Source organism: Anastrepha obliqua, chromosome 4 (genome assembly GCF_027943255.1).
Source record: "Anastrepha obliqua isolate idAnaObli1 chromosome 4, idAnaObli1_1.0, whole genome shotgun sequence".
NCBI classification, from domain to species: domain Eukaryota; kingdom Metazoa; phylum Arthropoda; class Insecta; order Diptera; family Tephritidae; genus Anastrepha; species Anastrepha obliqua.
In genome coordinates, this window is record NC_072895.1 from 29,958,063 (window position 1) to 29,978,502 (window position 20,440).

The following is a 20,440-nucleotide window of genomic DNA, read 5'->3' on the forward strand; positions in this document are numbered from 1 at the left end:
GTTGCTACCCACTTCACTTGAACTTCAATGCCAATAGAGAAAAATCTGCTCTAACCCTAGACAATTGCTACCTACTAAGGAGTTGGTGCGATTCCTCGGTATTCTAAATAATTAAGCAATTAGGGGCGCACAATAGATAGATCTGGTCGCAGTGCATAAATGCCTTAGCCTAACCCGTACAAACGTTACCATTACCGTATGACCTTGTGGTGAGAGCTCCCGATGCACTACGCCATGGCAATCGAAGAAAACAGTGAGCAAAACTTTGACATTTGATTTGGTGTACTTTGTTTAGAATCGGCTCTCCTGGATTCTTCCATTGGGACCATTGGGCTTTGGTTTCGATATCCTAACCATGTACTCACGATTCGTCACCAGTTATGACCCTTTTAAGCGAAACGGGATCATTCATCGATTCCTGAGCGATGCTCATGCAACGTTGGGTTTAGTCAAAATCCAGCAATTTTGGAACGAACTTCGCTACCATACTTTTCATGCTCAAAATTTCCAAAAAGATTGCACGGTATGAGCCAACCGATATGCCGATATATCGGCATCCTTGTAATACGACGATTCTCCATAACAATTTTCTTCACTTTCTCAACATTTTCATTGGTTGTTGATATGCTGGGGGGTCCAGAGCGAACGTCGTCATTCACATCTTCTCGACCTTCTGTGTACGCATTTGACCACTTGTAAACATTTTTTTTTACTCAGACTCACACTGCCAATATTTCAAGTATTTTTGACCACTTAATTCCATTTAATTCCAAAATTTGATGAGACTTCTTTGATCCACTTTTTTCGATAGCAGAAAATCGCCGAACACGCAAGACACGTGTCTTATTTGTGTCTCTCACAAACAAACTAAACATGCAGTATTGCTGAAACCGTGAACATTGCTTCGAGACGAGTGTACTAACATAAAAAACAAATAATAATCGAAAGTCAAATGTACTTAGCCCGAGAAATTTGAAAATTCACCTTATTTTGTGAACAAACTTCGCATTTTTTAATGTTTCGGCGATCTCGCATGGACCAAATAATGAGCTGCTACCGTTTAGAGACCAGTGGTGTTTTTTTATCATTTTAGTAATTTTTTTGTTACAAAAATATGTATCACTTAATTAGTATAATGAAATGCATGAAATGTGGATTTGTAAAAATTTGCACCACTGAGTAAAATTAGGTAATTCATTGCACAAATTATACATTTCTTTGCTTATTGAAATTAGCTCAAAGGCAAATATACCATATTAATAAATTAGATTCATACTAGGTAGTTCAAAAAGTTTTGCGGTTCGATAAGAAAAACACAATTTAATCGTTTGAAATGTATTTTATTATTAGGTTCACCACTAAGTTCTCCCTGTTTTTTTTTGATGAAAATACAACTTTATTCGGAAAAAATGGTTACAAGTGAATCATTGAAAGGATTGCTCAACGCTGGCTACTACTTTTTCCCATCTTTCTGGTAGATCTCATATACCGTCGCGGTAAAACTGTTCATCTTTTGAGGCTATCCACGGATCAAGCCATTTTATGATGTATTCATATGAATGGAACTGCTGGTCAGCTAGACCATGTGTCATCGATCGGAGCAGGTGATAATCGGACGGCGCAATATCTGGAGAATAGGGCAGGTGGGGTAGGATTTCCCATTTCAGTGTTTCCAGGTAAGTTTTAACGGGTTTGGCAACGTGAAGCCGAGCGTTGTCATGCTGTAGAATCTCTTTCACATGCCTCTCCGCGTATTGCGCCCGCTTCTCGCGCGGTGCTCGGCTCAATCGCATCAATTGAAGTCGGTTCCACTTGCCAGTGATGGTTTCGCTTTGTTTTAACAGTTCATAATAAATAACACCAACTTCGTCCCACCAAATACATAGCATAACCTTCGAAACGTGAATATTCGGCCGAGGCGACGACGTAGAAGCATGACCGGGCAATCCCCATGACTTTCTTTTCTTTGGATTGCTGTAACGAATCTATTTTTCATCACCCGTCCCGATGCGATGAAGAAAACCCTTCCTTTTTTGCCGCTGGAGCAGTTGTTTACAGGCGAAAAAACGACACTCAACATCCCTTGGTTTTAACTCATAAGGAACCCAAGTTCCCTGTTTCTGAATCATTTCTAAAGCATGCAATCGTTGGAAAATGGATTAGCGGGTAGCTTCTAATACTGAAGCAAGCTCTTCTTGCGTTTGACACGAATCCTCATTGGGCAATGCCTTTTTTGACCTTCCTTCACGCGAACGGTCGTCAACATTAAAGTCACCGTCTTTGAAGTGACGGAACCAATCTCGGCACGTTGTTTCACTTAAAGCAGCATCTCCATAAACTTTTTGTAGCTCTCGATGCGCTTCAGCCGCCGTTTTTTCGAATGAAAGAGAAAAATCAACACTTCCCGCAAATGACGATTGTTCGGCACAAAATCAGACATTTTCACAAAACCAAAAGTATTTGATACCAAAACAAAATCATTAATGTGTGGAAGCAGTTTGTTTAACATATGTCTAAGCTTGGTTTATGGTTATGTTTGGTTTATGACGTTTAGATTATGTTAGAATCGACTAGCACACACTGCTGGCGGCATCTAGTTGCACACCTAATATTCAGTATTGAAGACTATACATCAAAAAACTTCTACCAATGAGATTCCATTTTTTGCTATAAATTTTTTCCGACAGCTGGTCTAAAAAGAATTGATGCACAAAATCCACTTTATCCTTTCGAAAACGCTCAAAATGTTGCTGAGAAAGTCGTATTCGAAGGTGTTCTTGTTCTAATGTTAGCGAATGCGGCACCCATTGTGCTTTCAGCATACTGAAACCGAATATTTCAGTCAAAATATTGCTTACTTTACCCCATGAGATGCTTAGGGCTTCTACTAAAACTCTTTTAGTCACTCGACGATTTTCCAATACGATTTCCTGTATTCCGACTATGTTTAAATTCAGCAACCCATCTTTCTACTGTAGTAATTGATGGCGAAAAATCCTTATAACTTTCAACATTCGTTCATAAATTTCCTTTGCTTTGAAACCTTCCAAAATAAAAATTCAATCACTGCAAAATACTTGCTTTCTTCTATTGTAGAAAATACTGTCGGAAGTGGTCGCTAATAAATGGCTTTTAAACAAAGAATGAATTTCACAGATTGAAATGAAACTTCCCACACGTTGAAGAGTGTACCGACATATCCAAACAAAAAAAAAAAAATATAGGCTAGTAGCCATATCCTTTCTTATCGAACCGCAAAACTTATTGAACAACCTAGTAAATGTGTGTCTACAAGTATGACTGCGCCACGCTAAGCCCTTTTACCTGGCCTTTACTTAGCGAATGTAGCTATCAACTTGTCAAGTACGCCAATAACTTTACTTGTTTATGGATATGAGGTTAATTAGTCTCTTGTGTTAAGAGTTGCATGTCGATATTAAATATTACAAATATAAATAATTTTATTGCAATTTATTACCCTAATTACTCTGAAATTACGTTTTTACCGGCACTCACAGTTGATCTACAATTACGGAACTTACAAACAAACCATCATTTGTTTTCTGACAAGGTGAAGTACCTATGTATTATCCTTGACAGTAAGCTTTCATGGAAGCACAATATTGAGGAAAGAGTGAGGAAGGAAACAATCGCCACTGCTCACAGCCAAGAAAGTAAATATTTGCTCCGACAGCCAAGCCGCAATAAGGACCCTCCGGTCAGTGACGGTGCATTCGAAACTGGTCAAGGAATGTCTGACCTCACTTTAGACTGCTTCCGAATTCTCTGACATAAGCCTCATCTGGGTTCCTGGTCACAGCGACATTGCGGGAAACAGTGAGGCGGATGAGTTGGCCAGACAAGGGACATGTGAAGTGATTTCTCCGAGAATGGAGAGAATTGGGATCCCCGTGACTAGCTGCGGTCTGATACTGAAACGATGGGCTTCATACCAACTCAGTGAGCGTTGGGCAAGTACACAAACTTGTAAGGTCGCGAAATCCTTTCGACCACGTGTACTGTGGGGGCGCTCGGGCGAGCTACTGAGGTTGATAAAATATCAGCTCTCGAATCTCGTGGGTTTTCTCACAGGACACTATGCGCGAAGAATGCATGCTGTGCGCCTTGGAATTACCTCGAGTCCTTTTTGCGCGTTGGATGCATGGAGGATGAGGTGGAATCATCTCAGCACCTTCTCCTTAGCTTCCCTGCTCTGGCGGGGTTAAGATCCAGGCGTCTTAGCTCTTACTTCTTTGCTACGTCTGCTGATATAGCTGGCGTTGACATTAAAAATATGATGAATTTTATCGGCAGCACAAGGCGGTTGACGCAAACGAGGCACAGTCATCGTTCATAATCCACACACTCTAAACCCATCCTTCTAACCATGTCAGCACCACCTCTCCCCTCTCCACAACCTCTATTTTTATCTCACCGGTTTTCTCTGTCACCTCACCTTCTTCATAATGGTATCACAAAGGACCAATCCGTTTATCTTCGTCCAAGTGTCCTCATTCAGTGGTAATCGTTTTAACCTAACCTATCTATGAATTCCATGCATTTCAAAGCCAGGGCCATCCACTGGCTTAATTTTTTGCAATATATCACGGCTATAACCCCAGAATGCAGTCCATTAGAAACACTTTAGTTGACAAGAAAAGTCTTCTCAGTGCATTTCGTTGCTAATTGCGGCAAACAGACATACAAAAATTGAAGAGCGCGTCATTTAATAACTTAAACCATTTTAATACCGTACTCTTATGGAAAAGATTAGTTAACATTGGAGAACGACCGAAGATTAGTCTTTAACGCCGAACAGAAACTTTTCGAGTAATAAATAAGTAATGTATTTTACTTGAAAGTCCAGTATTTTTATTAATAAAAAAGCAAAAAAGGTTCAATAATGTTAAATTAGGTTAGCCAGGTTGCTTGTCTAAGACAAGGCACTTGATGGTTTCAAAGCCCATTGTGACAACTGCATTCGATTTCCATCCCCTGACTAAGTTGCATAAACCACTTAGATCTTTTTAAGAAGGTAACTGGTTCCTCCAGTGAGACTTTTTGCAAATTTCCCAGGCCTTCAGAGAAAGGATCGCCAAGATATTTGTCACGGCTGCTTTGAAGTGCAGGGCATTCACAGAAGAGATTTTGTATCAACTCAATTTCTTCTTCTTCTCCACTGCTCCTGCAAAAGTCATTGTGAGGCACACCCATTCTGGCTAGGCTGCCAATAGTGAAATTACCCATTATAACACCTCTGAGGACGCTGGTAGTTGATTTGTTGAAACCAAAAGCAGACGTTTTGTCATTTTAGAATTCAGTTTTGGCCAGAGCGCCTTGGAGACACCGCAGTTAGTAGTTAGATCCCACCTTCTAGAGGAATGCTTATGCCCTCTACCACTCGTTAAAGGTCCAGTTCAGAGCCTTTCCTTGCACACTCATCCGCTCTTTCATTTCACTGTGTTGTCGTGTTGTTGAATAAGCGAGAGCGACCTCCTGCATCTTGAGTTGATGGGTGCTGAGGGCAGTGTCTTGATCGCTGCTATAAGGTTTGCCGGAGGTAAGTCCACTCGTCAGATTGGTTTTGCTGCTTTGTCTATAACGTAGATCTCAGCTTAGAAGATGCTACATCGATCTGGGAGTCTTAAGAAGCAATTTAAGGATAATTGTTCCAAGTACACTATCGATCTTGTGCCATTGTCCATCTTTCAGCCGTCAGTGTAAATGTGGTAGCCATCTGATATGACTCTAGTCATTTTTTGTTTTTTTTTTTTTTGTGAAAGAGGACCTATGGTCGAAGCCGTGGTGTGGGTCTTTAACCCAACTAAACCCCCCCTCATGTCCTATGGTATGTCCTCCTGGAACTTCATTGTTAAGTAGTACGTCAGGAGGCCGTTGTGAGTATATTATTAATCAATCGTCTGTTATTGGCATTCTGTTCTGTACATTGTGTTAAGAAGCTCTTTTTAGGGACCTACGTGCATATTCCGCATATTGAAGATTCTTCATGATATTTGCGGGCACTACACACGTAGTTTTCCAGTTTTTTCGTTTTCGCACATACATACTATATATGGGAGAAGATTTCTCTCACTTATGTTTGAACCAAACGCTCTCTCAAGCATATTTCGCTCATTAATGAAACGCGAGCATTGGAGCAAGATATGTTTCGCCGTTTCTTGTTCTTCGGAGCACTGCGGGCAGTACGGGTCGTTCTCAAGATGGATCCTGTGTAGGTATGCTTAAAAGCAACCCTGTCCAGTAGGCAATTATGTGATACAAAAATCAATTTTTCCGTGTTTTTGCTCAATCCACCTCGCAGTGTTTGGAATCAATTCAAAGGTCCACCTATCCTTCTCGGATTGCTCCCACCGTATCTGCCATTCTTCAATTGTTCGCAGCCTTTCTTTTCTTTTAACCACGCCCGACGGTTTCTGCCCAATGGTGTTATGTAACCTATACATCTCAACCGCGAGAAGGTCGATAGGCACCATTCCCGCAGTCACATGGATTGCGTCATCTGAGACAGTGCGATAGGCACTGGCTACTCGCAGGGCGCAAAGTCCGTATGTGGCTCGTATGAGTTGGAGGTACGATGGCTTCGTGTTTGCCCAGATTGGTGCTGCGTACAGAATCACTGAGCTCGTTACTGTTAACAGGAGTATCCGTATACTTGCGCGAGGGCTGCTAATATTACGTATTAGTCTAGATAACGCGTTATTTATTCTTACGGCTTTTTCACTGACTGACTGCAGATGATGCTTAAAAGTCATTTACGAGTCAATGAGTGCTCATGGATATTTGATATATGTATGGCTGCGAGCTTATGTCATGGTCAGCTACCATAATCACTAACTCTTCGCGTTCCCATCGTGTTGTCAGTAATATGACTTCAGTTTTTTGAGCTGCAAGTTCTAACTTCACATTTTTAAGCCATCTTCTAATTCTTACAATATAATCGTTGCATAACGCTTGCAGCACGTCCAGATGCTTTCCCACTACCACCAACGCAATGTCGTCCGCATACCCAATGAGCATAGCATCTTCAGGAAGGTTAAGCTTGAAGATACCGTCATACATAGCATTCCAAAATATTGGACCAAGCATCGAGCCTTGTGAAACACCGCCAGTTACTTTATATGTGCTTATTTCGTTATCCGTACCATAAAGCAAGAGCCTGTTTTCAAAGTACATAGTTTGATATGATTTTTTGCACCTTTCCATTTCCTGCCGCTAATGGCTAAACGAGCAATATTCATTACAACTTGTATTGCGTCCACGGTTGAACGGCCTTTTCTAAAGCCATATTGGTTTGGGGAAAGCCCTATTGGTTTCTCTAGAAACTCTTGCATTCTGTTACATATGATGCGCTCTGGTCTGCTAATCCTTCCTGTCGGCTATTCGCATTTTATAGTCTTTTTTTCAGATCTATCTTGGAGTCCAGATAGTCTGTTTTCTATGAATCTTGTAAGTGTTCCACAGAGAGTAGAACTGATGCATGACCGTGCTGATTTCTTTTAGTTTGCCTGCTGCTTTGATCTTGGAAGCAGATTGGACCGCTAAACATACATAGTAGACTTAAAAATGAAATATATTAAACACAATTGATTTCTTGAAAATCTGTGAATAATTTCTTGATTTATACGAGTATATGTAAATTTGAATTTTTGAATATTAGTGTTCCAATTTCTTTTTGGTTCACTGTATCTGGAAGTTACTCTAATGTATGGAAGAAGATATTTTTGTACGTTCATATGTAAGATGCCAGGCACTAGAAGGCGTAACAGTTTCACTTATAACTGTCAGTCAGGAAAATCATTTTCCGTTTTGTTTGTTTGTCTAAGAAGGAAATGACCACCACAAAGCTTATCGTGACTTGTCTTGTGGCCACGTTTTGGCTAGAAACTCATAAACGCAATAATTAGAAACACTTTGTGACAAACTTTTACTGACTCGGCTTCTACAGGAATATTTATACACTTTTATTTGCATAGAACTGGTTTTGTTCTTGGGAAGAACACGAAACGGGCATTCATCCAACATGAATTCAAAGGTAGTTAATTGAAAGGCGAATAAAGCGAAGCGCATTAAATGTAATTTAAAATTTCCTAAATTTAGCCGTAGCCATTTTTGTTTTTCATCAAAACTATTGAGGTTTAATTCAGTTGTGGAGAATTTTACGGATATACGGAAACGCACACAGAAAATCTCCTACCAAAATAGTGTCAGCTCCTTGTGAGCCCGAAAAAATTCACGATTGTCATAATTTTTTTTAAATATGTTTCAGAACTTTTATTCAAATGAGGCATATATCATACTGAAGGGTAACTCTCGAAGAATACATTTTGGTGTTTTTATTTTAAAAAATATTATTTATTGCTGATATCGGCCGTGCCCCGAAACGCCGTTTTTAGAAGAGGCTTGCGGTGATCACGGTAACGCATGAGCAGCTCAACTGAAATCAAAAAAATTAAATGATTATTGTAGAAAAATGTTTTTTAGTGAATCTTAACGGTTTATTTACCCAAAAAAAATTTTTCTCGATATGAAAACCACTTTGCACCAAAAAAAAAAAACGATTTTTGAGGGGTTGAAAAAAAAACAAAAATTAATTCCAGCAAACTATGCAAATATTTATAAAAAGTGAACTGTTCAGATTCACGAGGTTGTAACTCGGAATAATTAAAAAAAAGTTTATGCAATTCGGTCAAATAGTTTTTGATAAATAATGATCACCGCGACAGAAATTTTCCAAAAACACGACATCGAGATAATCGCGTCTAAAGTTTTGCGTGCACTTCATTTCCAAGAAGGGTCGCGCGCTTCCCCGGTCTGAAGCTTTCGTTCTAGTGCTCCAATCTTTATGATTTTTTAAATTTATATTTTTAAGATTATGTACTTTTAGAATATGCCATAAAATTTCTTTCGATTTTTTAGTCCAACACAAGGTATATAACCCCTTAATGGAAGACGATTCGAAAATGTCGTTATCTGAAGCCGCGGCGATATTAATAGACACCAAGACCATGAGGTTGAGCTGCCAATATACCAAAATATCATTTGAAATTTTTTCCTTTTTTTAAATTGTCAACATGCGGTTTTAATGGAACCCTTTAATCAACAAAAAATCTCTTTCGTGATTCAAAAATAAGTATTTTACGAATCAAGAAATTCGTGAATAAAAAGGCTAATTTCTCGTACCAGAAAAATTGCTATTTTAACCTTAGTTCAGATAGCAGAAACCACGAGCCATAAAGTGCAAAAGCACGAGCGCAATTTGGTTGCACAGTTTAACTAATTAATACCTAACAAAAACGGAAAAATAGCACCCCCTTCAGCCAACGACAGAAAAAGCAATCATACAAAATGTATGGATGTAGTTTAGACCAAGCTACAGTGGCAGCAAACTTAAGAAAACAAAGGAAACCAAATAAAAAAAAAACACCTAAAAACCAAACGGCAAGAAAGCAAAAGTCTACCTGACGCCTGCCACCGGCGGGGATGCAGTTATGGTAGGGTGAAATTGGAGGTGAAGGTGGTTTTGTGTTGTGTTTAAAAATAAAATTACAGCGCAATCGTGTTTGCACGAAAACGACACGACTCGATGCACAGTGGGTGATTTGGAGTTTTTGTTAGCCAGAAATGGAATTAGGCAACGACTATGCAAAGTTTTTGAAATAGATTTTTGTTAGAGCGTCTTTTTTAATCGAACAATAGAAAACAAATTAATAAGCTGATTTTGAAATAAAATTAAAAAAATGAGTAAATAAAAAGAAAAGAAAAGAAAATAAAATTAAATTAAATCTAATTCAGTTAAGTTAAAATAACGTAAATTAAAGTAAAATAAATTTTAATTCAAATAAATTAAAGTTAATTAAATTAACATAAATTAAGAAATAGTAAAATAATATTAAATTAAATATAATTCAGTTAAATTAAAATAAATTAAGTTAAAATAAAAAAATAAGATAAAATTAAATTAAAATTAAATCTAATTCAGTTAAATTAAAGTAAATTAAATTCATATAAAAAAGTGAGATAAAATTAAATCTAATTCAGTTAAATTAAAGTGAACATAAAATGAAGTAAGATACCTTCTACTCAAATATGAACGAGACGTTATCAATAAAACGGTCCGCGGATGACATATGGCAAAAATAAAGTTTTTGTGTTTTGGTAGGATTGTTGTAAGCTTACATGGCAAATTTCAGCGTGATATGTCACATAGTTTGTTTTCTGTGCTACTGTAAACAAGTCAAGCTCACACATCACGTGTTGTTCGCGATTATTTGAACAAAAATAATGTTAATATCGTTCCGCAAGCACCGTATTCGCCTGATATGGCTCCATGTGACTTTTTCCTGTTTCCCAAGCTCAAGTTGCCGCTCCGTGGAAAACATTTTGAGACAATTGAAGTCATAAAAGAGAATTCGAAGAACACACTCGAGGTTGACTTGTTTACAGTAGCACAGAAAACAAACTATGTGACATATCACGCTGAAATTTGCCATGTAAGCTTATAACAGTCCTACCAAAAAACAAAAAATTTATTTTTGCCATATGTCATCGGCGGACAGTTTTATTGATAACGTCTCGTTCATATTTGAGTAGAAAGTAATATAAATAAAAAGTAATAATAAAAAATTTGTAATTACAATTACATCTTTGACCGGTACCTCAGCAGCTTTCTCGCCGCATTAAAAATAATGGACGAATGATATCATTACTGTGTAATGCACATCCCACTGTTCCCTATTTGCGTATGAATTGGCTTCTCTACAATGACGCGCGGGATGTTCAATTTACTCATGCGATTTGTTGGTGTACAAAACTACTGGGAGAAAAGTGCGTTAATTGGAGATCATTTTTTTTCTCTTTGTTGTCTAAAATTAATTTTTTGGTCTAGGCTGCATACCCAGAAATATTCTAAAAATTCGGATTAAAACGGTGCATTGTTTTGATGAAAAATACGTACTTTTTCGTTCAGCTGGTAAAAAGGTTACAGTATTTCAGTAATTCAGAATTTATTGTTTTCCATTTCGCAAGTAATCCACATAGGAAATTCCTTTCGCATCCCAAAAAATTGATGCTCACACCTTCTTGGCCGATTTCTGGACACAAACTCGTTTCGGAGCCGATAAACCAGGTTCACACCATATCCTGGCGATGGACCGAAGGCAGTGATGATATCCTCCTCCTCCATGATGATGAATCGATGAACAAAATCCACTATATTCTTTCGAAAATGCTCAAAATGTTGCTGAGAAAGTCGTATTCGAAGATGTTTCTGTTCCAATGTTAGCGAATACGGCACCCATTGTTCACTCAGCTTACTGAAACCCAATACTTCATTCAAAATATTGCTTACGTTGTCCAATGAGCCTATGGCTACTACAAAATCTCTTTCAGTTACTCGACGATTTTCCGATACAATGTCCTGTATTTTTTCTATGATTTTTGGTGTTGTTGCAGTTTTTGGATTTTTGGACGTCGTTGAACTGGATCGTCCTCAAGGCTTGCACAGCCACGTTTAAATTCCGCAACCCATCTTTATACTGTACTGATTGATGGCGAAAAATGCTTATACCCTTTTAACATTCGTAAATAAATTTCCTTTGCTTTTAAGCCTCCCAAAATTAAAAATTCAATCACTCAACGAGACTTGATTTTTTCGATTGTAGAAATTGCTATCGAATGTCGTCGATATTAAATGGCTTGTACACAAATAATGAATTGATAGATTGAAATGAAACTTCACATATGTTTACAGGAAGAGTGTATCGCGTAAAAAAAAATAAATCAAAATTTGGCTAGTAGAAACGCCTTCTCTTATCGAATCGCAAAGCTTATTGAACAACCTTACCATGTAATTCACGTCTTGAGAAACATGAGAAAAAGCATTTCCAACATTGTTAGCAATTTGGTTAAGTAAGTTTTGAGCCAAATTCGCCGTTAAGTTCTAATTGCTCTAAGGACCTACTTGAGAATACATAGATAATCTATTGGACCTTGTAAATGGATTTTCAATGCGTTATGCGTGCAGAAATATTCAATAGTGAATATGCGAAATCGCATTTATAGACTACAGTACGCGCAGTCAGCGTGGTGAAACGATGGTGACAACTCAGGAATTCGGTAGTAATTTTCAACAAATTTTTAATTTTTGAAATTTAAATCTTTAATGATGATTTGCCACCATTTGAATTTGCAGCAGAGAATTTGAAAAACAAAAACAAAATATCCTCCCTAGTTATTTTTTACTACAATAAGCTGCAAATAAGCCCATTGTTTTTCGGTAAACACCAGCCAGAGGGAGACTTCGTACGTACGTACATTTGTTGCTGCCAATGTCAAGTTCACTTGGCGAGCGAATAAACGACAGCAAGCAGGCGAATAGAGCGGCGAAGCGCATGTGGAGACGTTAAGCGGGAACTTGTTGTGTCAGTGGTGTTTGGCGTTCCTGTTTTGCAATATCCGTGACAAATTATATTTGCCGTGTTTGCTGTTTGCCGTTTGCTATTTGCTATTTGCTATTTGCTGCTAATGTAAGCAATAACTGTTTGTAAAATTTGTGTGTGCATATCAGTGGAAGTTGCATATGTTCCGTACACGAACTGCACTGACTGCTTGGCAAAATCATTAATTTGCTATTTTTCATATTACACATTTCGACATATTCACTAATTGTGTTGCTCAACAAAAAGGGAGCATGAGATTGACGCAATTTTCCAGCAATTGAGAATGCAGCGCAGCGCAGTGTAGTGAGCCGTCGTGTTGCTTATTGCCCGCATTAAGTGAGTAAAAGATTGTTCAAGCTGTTAGCCATAAAATTGCACAAATTACCAAGTTGCAATTTATGTATTAGATGAACAATCAAGTACACTAACAAAGCGAATGGCTCGTCTTCCCGATGCATAGCCTCGCGCATAAGTGTGTGTGTATGTGTACTCTCTTGTGTATTTGTAGACACACAGCTGTGTTCGCTATGATAGCAGCGCGACATGCTACACATTTTTGACTATTTACTTATTTTCATATAATTTTATTTTAATTTTTTTTATTATTATTTTTTCTTTCTTATTATTAATTTTTTTTTATTATTTTTTTATAAAAATAATAAAATTGGTTCTTCAACAAAACCTTATAATTACAGATATGAACTGAGTGAATTATTGAACTAATTTTTAAAAAATGTATGTTTAATTTTATGCAAACTTTTATTTTATTTTATATTATAAAATGTCAGGAAGAAGGAACTAAAATTCCGCGGTTAGAGAACAAAAAAATGTTAAATCAAATTTCGAAAATGGTAATCTGGTCACATTGATCACCAACTGGGCTAATGTGACGCAACGAAAATCAGCTGAAATTCGCTGAGAGCCGTTAGCGAACAAAAAAAAATGCTAAATCAAGTCACAAAAATGGTAACCCGGTCACATTGATCATCAACTAGACTAGTGTGACGTCACGAAAATCATCTAAAATTCGCTGAGAGCAAAGTAACGGTACGACTATAGAAAAATAACGGTACCACCTCATTATTTTCTTCATCGTAGATTATACCATGCAATTCAAAGTTCCAACGTTCGTACAAAAATTAAAGAAATTTCATAAATTTATATCAAAATTACGACCTTTCCATCAGAATTTTCAGCAAAACTCTGGGTACGTAGTTTTGTAAACCATTTGACATTGGCATCATAGAGTAAGTTTAAAGTAGTACAAAATTTAAGTTAATTTTTGCAATTTTTTGTTTGTTTTGTTTTCTTTTGATTTTTTTTCCATATAATGAATGCTCGAAACTTTTTTTATACGCAGAAAATACACAAAGCGGAAAGTAAAAAAAATTTTATCCACTTCAGGCTTACTCTTTGTTATACTTAACATCAAAGGACTGCATACCAGAAAATTTTCTAAAATTTCTAATTGAAAAGTAATTTTAATGAAAAGTTTCGAAATTATTTAAAATTTTGTCCAAACTTGAAACTTTAAGTCTTGTTAAGGCTTCTGTTGGGACTCATTTAATTTTCGCTGGCGGATTTGTCTGCAAGCTGTCTTTCCCTTTAAAAAACAATTAATAAAAGAAAATTCATAAAAAATTTCATACTCGAAGTTTTTCTCAGAATTCTCTTAAAAAGTTTGAAAATTTGATACTTTTTTTCTTAACTATGTCCAAAGCTTGAAACCTCAAGTTACGTGACGCTTTTATTTTTGGTTAGCGGTCTTACCCATTTTCTCTTTGTTAAAAAAAATTTCGAGCATTCGTTAGAAAGATATCCATAATATCGTAAACAAAAAAAATTGTCAGAAATCAATGCAAATTTCGAGCCTCTTTGAACTTTCAGCTATAAAATTGCATAGGCAAATTCGAAATTTTTCAAACGCTCTGCTTAAAAAGTTCGCGATTTTAATGAATTTTTTCTAATTTTTTTTTAATTTTGCGTAAACTTTGAAGCATTAAGTTGCATGGGGGAAATAATGAGGCAGTGCCTGTCGTGGTACCGTTACTTTACTCTCAGCGAATTTCAGCTGATTTTCGTGATGTGACACTAGTCCAGTTGGTGATCAAATATGACCGGATTACCATTTTCGTAAAAGCAATAAACATATTTTTGTTCTCTAACCTTGGAATTTCAGTTCTTTCTTCCTAACATTCTTCTAGCCTCGTCTAATGAAAATGTGATGTTTATAATAGTGCAAAATATTAATTATTTTTAAATTAGTTTAATAATTCACTCAGTCCTATTTAGCTTTACTTTTGTTATTTTTTACGTGTGTTTAGAGTGCGGCGAAGTGTGTGCGGCGAAATGAATTTCAACTGATTGTTTCGATTTGTATGCGTCTGTGGCCTGCTTTATTTGTGTGTGACATGTGTTCGTTTTATTTACATTTTTTCCAAGTGTGCTCTTCTTCTTCTCTTCGAGCAATCAAATCAGAACTGGTCAAACCTCTCGCTCCCAACTCCAGTGTTGCCTAGTTTTGGATACAAAAAACATTAAAATGCCCATTGAAAGAAAAGGAAATGCCTAATTTTTATTGAATTATTTAAAGAACTTTGTATGCGTGACAAATTCTCTTTACTGTGTGCGTTTTTTAAAATAAATTTGTTATGGAAAGCAGGTTTTTTGAAAATTCTTCCTTGTATTTAAGACTTTTGTTAAGAAAATCACTTTAAAAAAGGGTCGAAAAACACTTTTTTGCTATATTTGAGGTTATGTAACAACCCTTGCTCCTTTATCAAAAACGTGATTATGCTTTCTTCAGCATCATCTGCTATTTTTCTGTTTATTTTTACTATAATTACACCTCTTTGGCTTTAATTCGTATCCAATAAATGCAAAGACTTTTTAAAATGAATAAAAATGTTTTAAGTGTTGAGAAGAGTGGAGAGAAATAGATCCAATATTCGTGCATAACCTTAAAAGTGGCAAAACAAAAGAGATTTCCGCTTTCAAAACATCAAATTTTAAAAGAGCCAACACATTTTCAATAGCACTAAAATCTTTTCAGAATGGCCTTTTTTTATTTTAAAGGCACAAATTGTTTTTTTTGAACTTACAATTTTTGGTAGCTTCAAATTGAAAAAGAAGCAATTTGGGTATAAAAAGGCGCTACATTTATTGCGAAGAGCAAAGGGGCTGGCAACACTCTTGTTTCTGCCATTCTCGGGCATAATCTATACATTTATAAACAAATAAAAAATATTAATATAAATTAGCGAAAACCTATCGCTATGTCATGTTGCTATTATTGTGCGCACAAGTGTATAAATATTGATATGCGCGCATAATGGAAGTTAATGGTGAAGTGACTTGAAATGCGACAATTGATCGGTCAGCTGAGCGCCGGTAGCGTCGCGTGTGACCGGCTAATAAGAACTCACACTATTTGTCCCCTGTCATTTGTTTCATTCTTCATCGTTCAATTGTTCGAATTGAATTTTTCTTCCGATATTGGCTGGCAATTCGATATGCACTCGGACACTTGGGCTGTGGCGGTTCATCGACGTCTTGCCATTGCTCGAAAACGGCTCGAAGTACGCGGACGCTTTGTAGCAAATTTACGTAAGTCAAGACAACGCGCATCTAATTGACGGTTTATTTTATGAACGACTGAAGCGTGAATCCTTAAATTTTGCTCATGTCGGTTAAAAAAAAAATGTGCCTCAAATGAAATGAGAAACTTTGAAGGATATTAATATCCCGCTACAAGACAAGTGTCGCGACTCAAGAACTTTGTGGCCTGCTGCCTGCATCGATAAAGTGTGGTTATATATGTATGTCCATATGTATGTTTATGGATGTCTATGTAGGTATATACATTTATGCATAGTACTGCACGAGTATGCTGGGAAATGTGAAAAGTGAAAATCATCAAAAATTTCAAATATTAAAATTCGTAGAAAAATGTGCTAAGTTTTGCGGTTAGCAACGTAGCAACCAGTTTCGGCAGTAGCAAATGTCTTTAAAAAATAAAGTTCGGTACTTTCACAAGTTCACGCAAAGTATGCAATTACCTTCTCCAGGAAACCATAAGTGGCAGTACATTCGTATTTTATATCAAGTGATCAGTGATATTGAAAAAACGTCATAGTAATGCCGAAGGATTATATGTCAATAGGGCATGCAATCGCCAAAACGGAACTCTCTGATTTTTTCAAAAAGATTTAATTTTAAATTTACACACCATTAATTTCATGTTTTTGTATGGTTGAAAAGCTAAAGGGGTTAGGGGTAGTCAGAGGCCCGAAAAAATGATGATTTTCAATAATTTTTTTTTTGCTAGTCAGTTGCTTTATTTTACAAAAATAAAAACATAGCATTAATGCCTACATCATATTTCGACTTGACTTTAGAAAAATTTCAAAAAAAGAAAAATTAATAATTGTTAAAGTTATCGCTGTTTGTGTGGAGCCCGTTTCTACAGAAGTCCCTTGCGGTGATCATCACTAGTTCTTAGAGATTCATCTAAAAGCAATCGGGCAAGAGAAATAATTTTATTAATAGATAATCTTGTGCCTGATCGAAGATTTTTTTTTAAATTAACAAAATTGCAGTCGCAGGAAATACTTTTCAGATTTTTGAGAAGAAACCCGATAATTAATTGTTTAAAACAAATCGGAATTTTTGAAAAAAAGTCCTTCAATCAGGTACGAGTTTTTTAAGTTTCTCAAAAGCAGTATAAATTTTATTGAATCCCCAGTTCAAAAAACATAGTTTTGAGAAAAACTCATTTAAAGTTTTGCTATCGGATCCGAAGCGCCCGAGCGCCCTTTGTTAATTGTTGAATAACTCGAAAAGTTTTTGTCGGAATCACTTAAAATTTTCGCACAATATTTTTGGATATCATACTTTAAGAAAATGCAAAAAAATTCCAATTTTTGAGAATTCAGATTACCCCTTAAGTGGGGAGCCTGCTTTAGAGGCTTCAAAAAATCGATTTCTTCGTGGATTTTTTTGGAAAGGACAGAAATATTCGATTGAAACGAAATTTTCAGGTATTATTGTTATATATTTATATGCCATATTATGCCTGGTACAAGCATTTTGTCGAAGATGCAGGTCGCAATTTTCATCTGAAACTAAAAACCCAAAAAGTTTTTTTATTTTGGAATAGTACAGCTTCTAGTTAAACCAAGAAAATTAAACAAAAAGTGAGAAATTCAACAATTTTTCGCTAATTAAAAACAAATTAATTTTTTTGGAAAACAAATTCACTTCAGATTGTTTAAAAAGTGGGTTAATCATAACTTTCTTATGGTTTTTTAGGTTCAACTAGAAGAGAATTTAATTCCGAATACAATCAATGTTATCTCGTTTCGATAGGACGTTTAACTTTTCCTCTATCTTTCCCACCAATTAGGAAAACTCGCAAAAATACAAAACCCACAAATCGCACTTCGAGCGATCCGGCCGCTCGTATACCTGCTCGACGCTTGCTCACGATTTCTTTTGAAACTCCGAAAATATTTTGAATTTGCTTCTGAAATTTTGAGAACACATTCTTGGATAGTTTGGGAAGACATTTATGCAAAACAAAAAAATCGACTTTTTGAAGCTTCTAAAGCAGGCTCCCCCCTTAAGGGGTTATTTTCAATATTTTGTTTTCTATGTAAACAATTATTTATTTAATTCAAACTTTTTTCTGTCTTATAGATACATATTTAAAGAATAATTTCTGTAATTTTCAAGAAAAAAAAATTAAAACTCCTCCATTGTGACGTCAGTTTGGGTGACCTCTCGAAAAAAAGGTGCGTCCGCGTTGTCAGCATAACTCCTGACAGGATCATCAAAAATGAAAAAACAAAAATAAGTGTTTTAGTTAAGACCATAAACTCGTGCTTGAACGAAGGAAAGAAAAAAAGTAAAACTTGGAATTTTGGCAGACATTTTTCCAAAAAAAATGAAAATTTCGGTCAAATTTGCTTGACATTTTTTTTTTTTTTTAAATAGTTGTAATTAAAAAAAAAACAAAATCCTTCGTTCAAGCACAAGTAAATTGTATCTCGAACACCTGTGTAAAATTTCATCAAGATCAGTTGAGTAGTTTTCGAGAGCATTTGACAACTGACTTTGAAAACACGGTTTCGAGAAAAACGCGTTTAAAGTTTTGAGTAACAATAAAAATGGCTTGGAGCGCACACATTCCAAAGACTGTATCTCCGAAACTATTATTCGGATCGACTTGAAAATTTTGGGATAATATTCTTGAGATATTGTAGAAATTAATAAGCAAAAAAAAGTAGATGTTTTGAACCCACGAAACCCATGTAACCCCGTAAGTATAAATCGCAATGAACTTAATTTTTGGAACTAATTTGAACGTAATTTTTATTACTCATTTGTTTATAAGTCAATGGATTATTACATTCTCACAGACTTCGCTGACTATTCAGATAGATTAAAAATTATTAATAGAAATTCGCAATACTTTTTGCTCATAGGGTTTAGGTACGTTTATGCACTATAGGAATGCGTTGGTGGTACAAAGCGTAAGGGAAGTAAAGCAAACCGTACAAATTTCTTTTGAATGCGTTGAGAAATAAGGGATATTTCAGACGTTCTCTCAAGACCCTTTACTAAAATTTACTAAGCCATAAAACTGCATACCTAAAATCTTTCTAGAAATTCTTTTTCAGAACCGTGGATTTCTGATCTGGATTTTGTCGAATTTTTCTAATTACAAATAAAAATAAAAATTTAAAGTTGATTTTGAAATGCTTTTATTGGCTTTTGTACAAAAACTGTAGGTGGGTAGGTGAAATGTTCAAGTACCAGTCTGACACTCCCTAAATAGCATTAACCCTTTGCCGTGCTTTAACGAGTTAGACTCGTAATGGAAATTTTGGTACAAACATGAATATGACGAGCCAGGTTCGTGAATAGACCATCGGGCCAAACATGAATATGACGAGCCAGGCTCGTGAATATATCGTCGGGCCAAACGTAAATATCACCTGCCTGGGTCGTAATTAAATGTTAGCTTCTATATTATCTGTATGCCACCAGACTTAGTCACGAGTCTCATAATTGCTGTTACAAAGTAGTTTATATTACTCTGATCTGTTCACCAAGCGTGGACGTCTAACACTTGGACCCGAGTTTCGTCGAGCTAAATGGCACAGCAAGGGGTTAAATCGCCATTTTGATGCCATTTTGAGACCTCCAACAGGCAGATATCTGCAGCCAAACAGAGCTGTTGATGTAATGGTGAAGGTTGATGGAATTTATGTTAGAGCGCTGCCTGGCGGCTGTCGAAGAGAGGAGCACACAGTGACCTTAATCGTCTAGCTGCCAAACCCGGATATTTACAGAGAAAGTGGTCAATAGTTTCCTTCTCTAAAAGATCCACACAACTTCTGCAATGTCTATTAAATGGTAAACCCCCACAGCTACGAGTTTGGAAATTTAGGAGTCCAAAGAATTTTCTGAGTCCTCCATATGTTATATTGGGGCCAAAGGCCTGTTTTCAAAATAACACATGAAGAATTGGAGCTGCATCTGTTCTGCGCTTTTCTGAGAAATAAGTTTCGCAGTTCCACTTTAACAACAGTCAGGAGGATGTCAATGATCTGGGGGAGACCAATTCAGCCGACCTCTTCCTGGCAAGTTCATCAACAATTTCATTTCTCTATATGTTCCTATGTCCTGCCAGAAAAATGTTATCTGCCAAAGCAATTTCAGCTCCTCGATACAGCAGTTGACCAGTTTGGATCTGCCCACTTGCATCATCTAAAGGCTCTTCGCCGCTTGACTTTCGAAAAAAATGGTGGGAGATACTAACTCCCTTCTCTTCCGCGTTCCATAAGCATTTTGCATGCCTTGAGCCTCGCAAAGATGCCTGAAAAACACTAGCAGTATTCGGCAGTTTTAAGGAAATAGATAATTTGTCTTATTTAGAGAAAACCAATGCAGCGACTCTCGATTACCTTTTAGAGCCA

General features: G+C 36.5%; 1 protein-coding gene across 1 annotated transcript in view; it reads left to right on the plus strand.

The window, feature by feature from the left end:
- Positions 1–12,558: 12,558 nt before the first annotated feature.
- LOC129243556 (facilitated trehalose transporter Tret1-2 homolog) overlaps positions 12,559–20,440 on the plus strand; it is a 46,570-nt gene continuing 38,688 nt past the window's right edge. The window contains exon 1 of the mRNA XM_054880651.1: positions 12,559–12,794. The gene's annotated coding sequence lies outside the window, so the exon portion shown is untranslated. The remainder of the gene's footprint in view (positions 12,795–20,440) is intronic.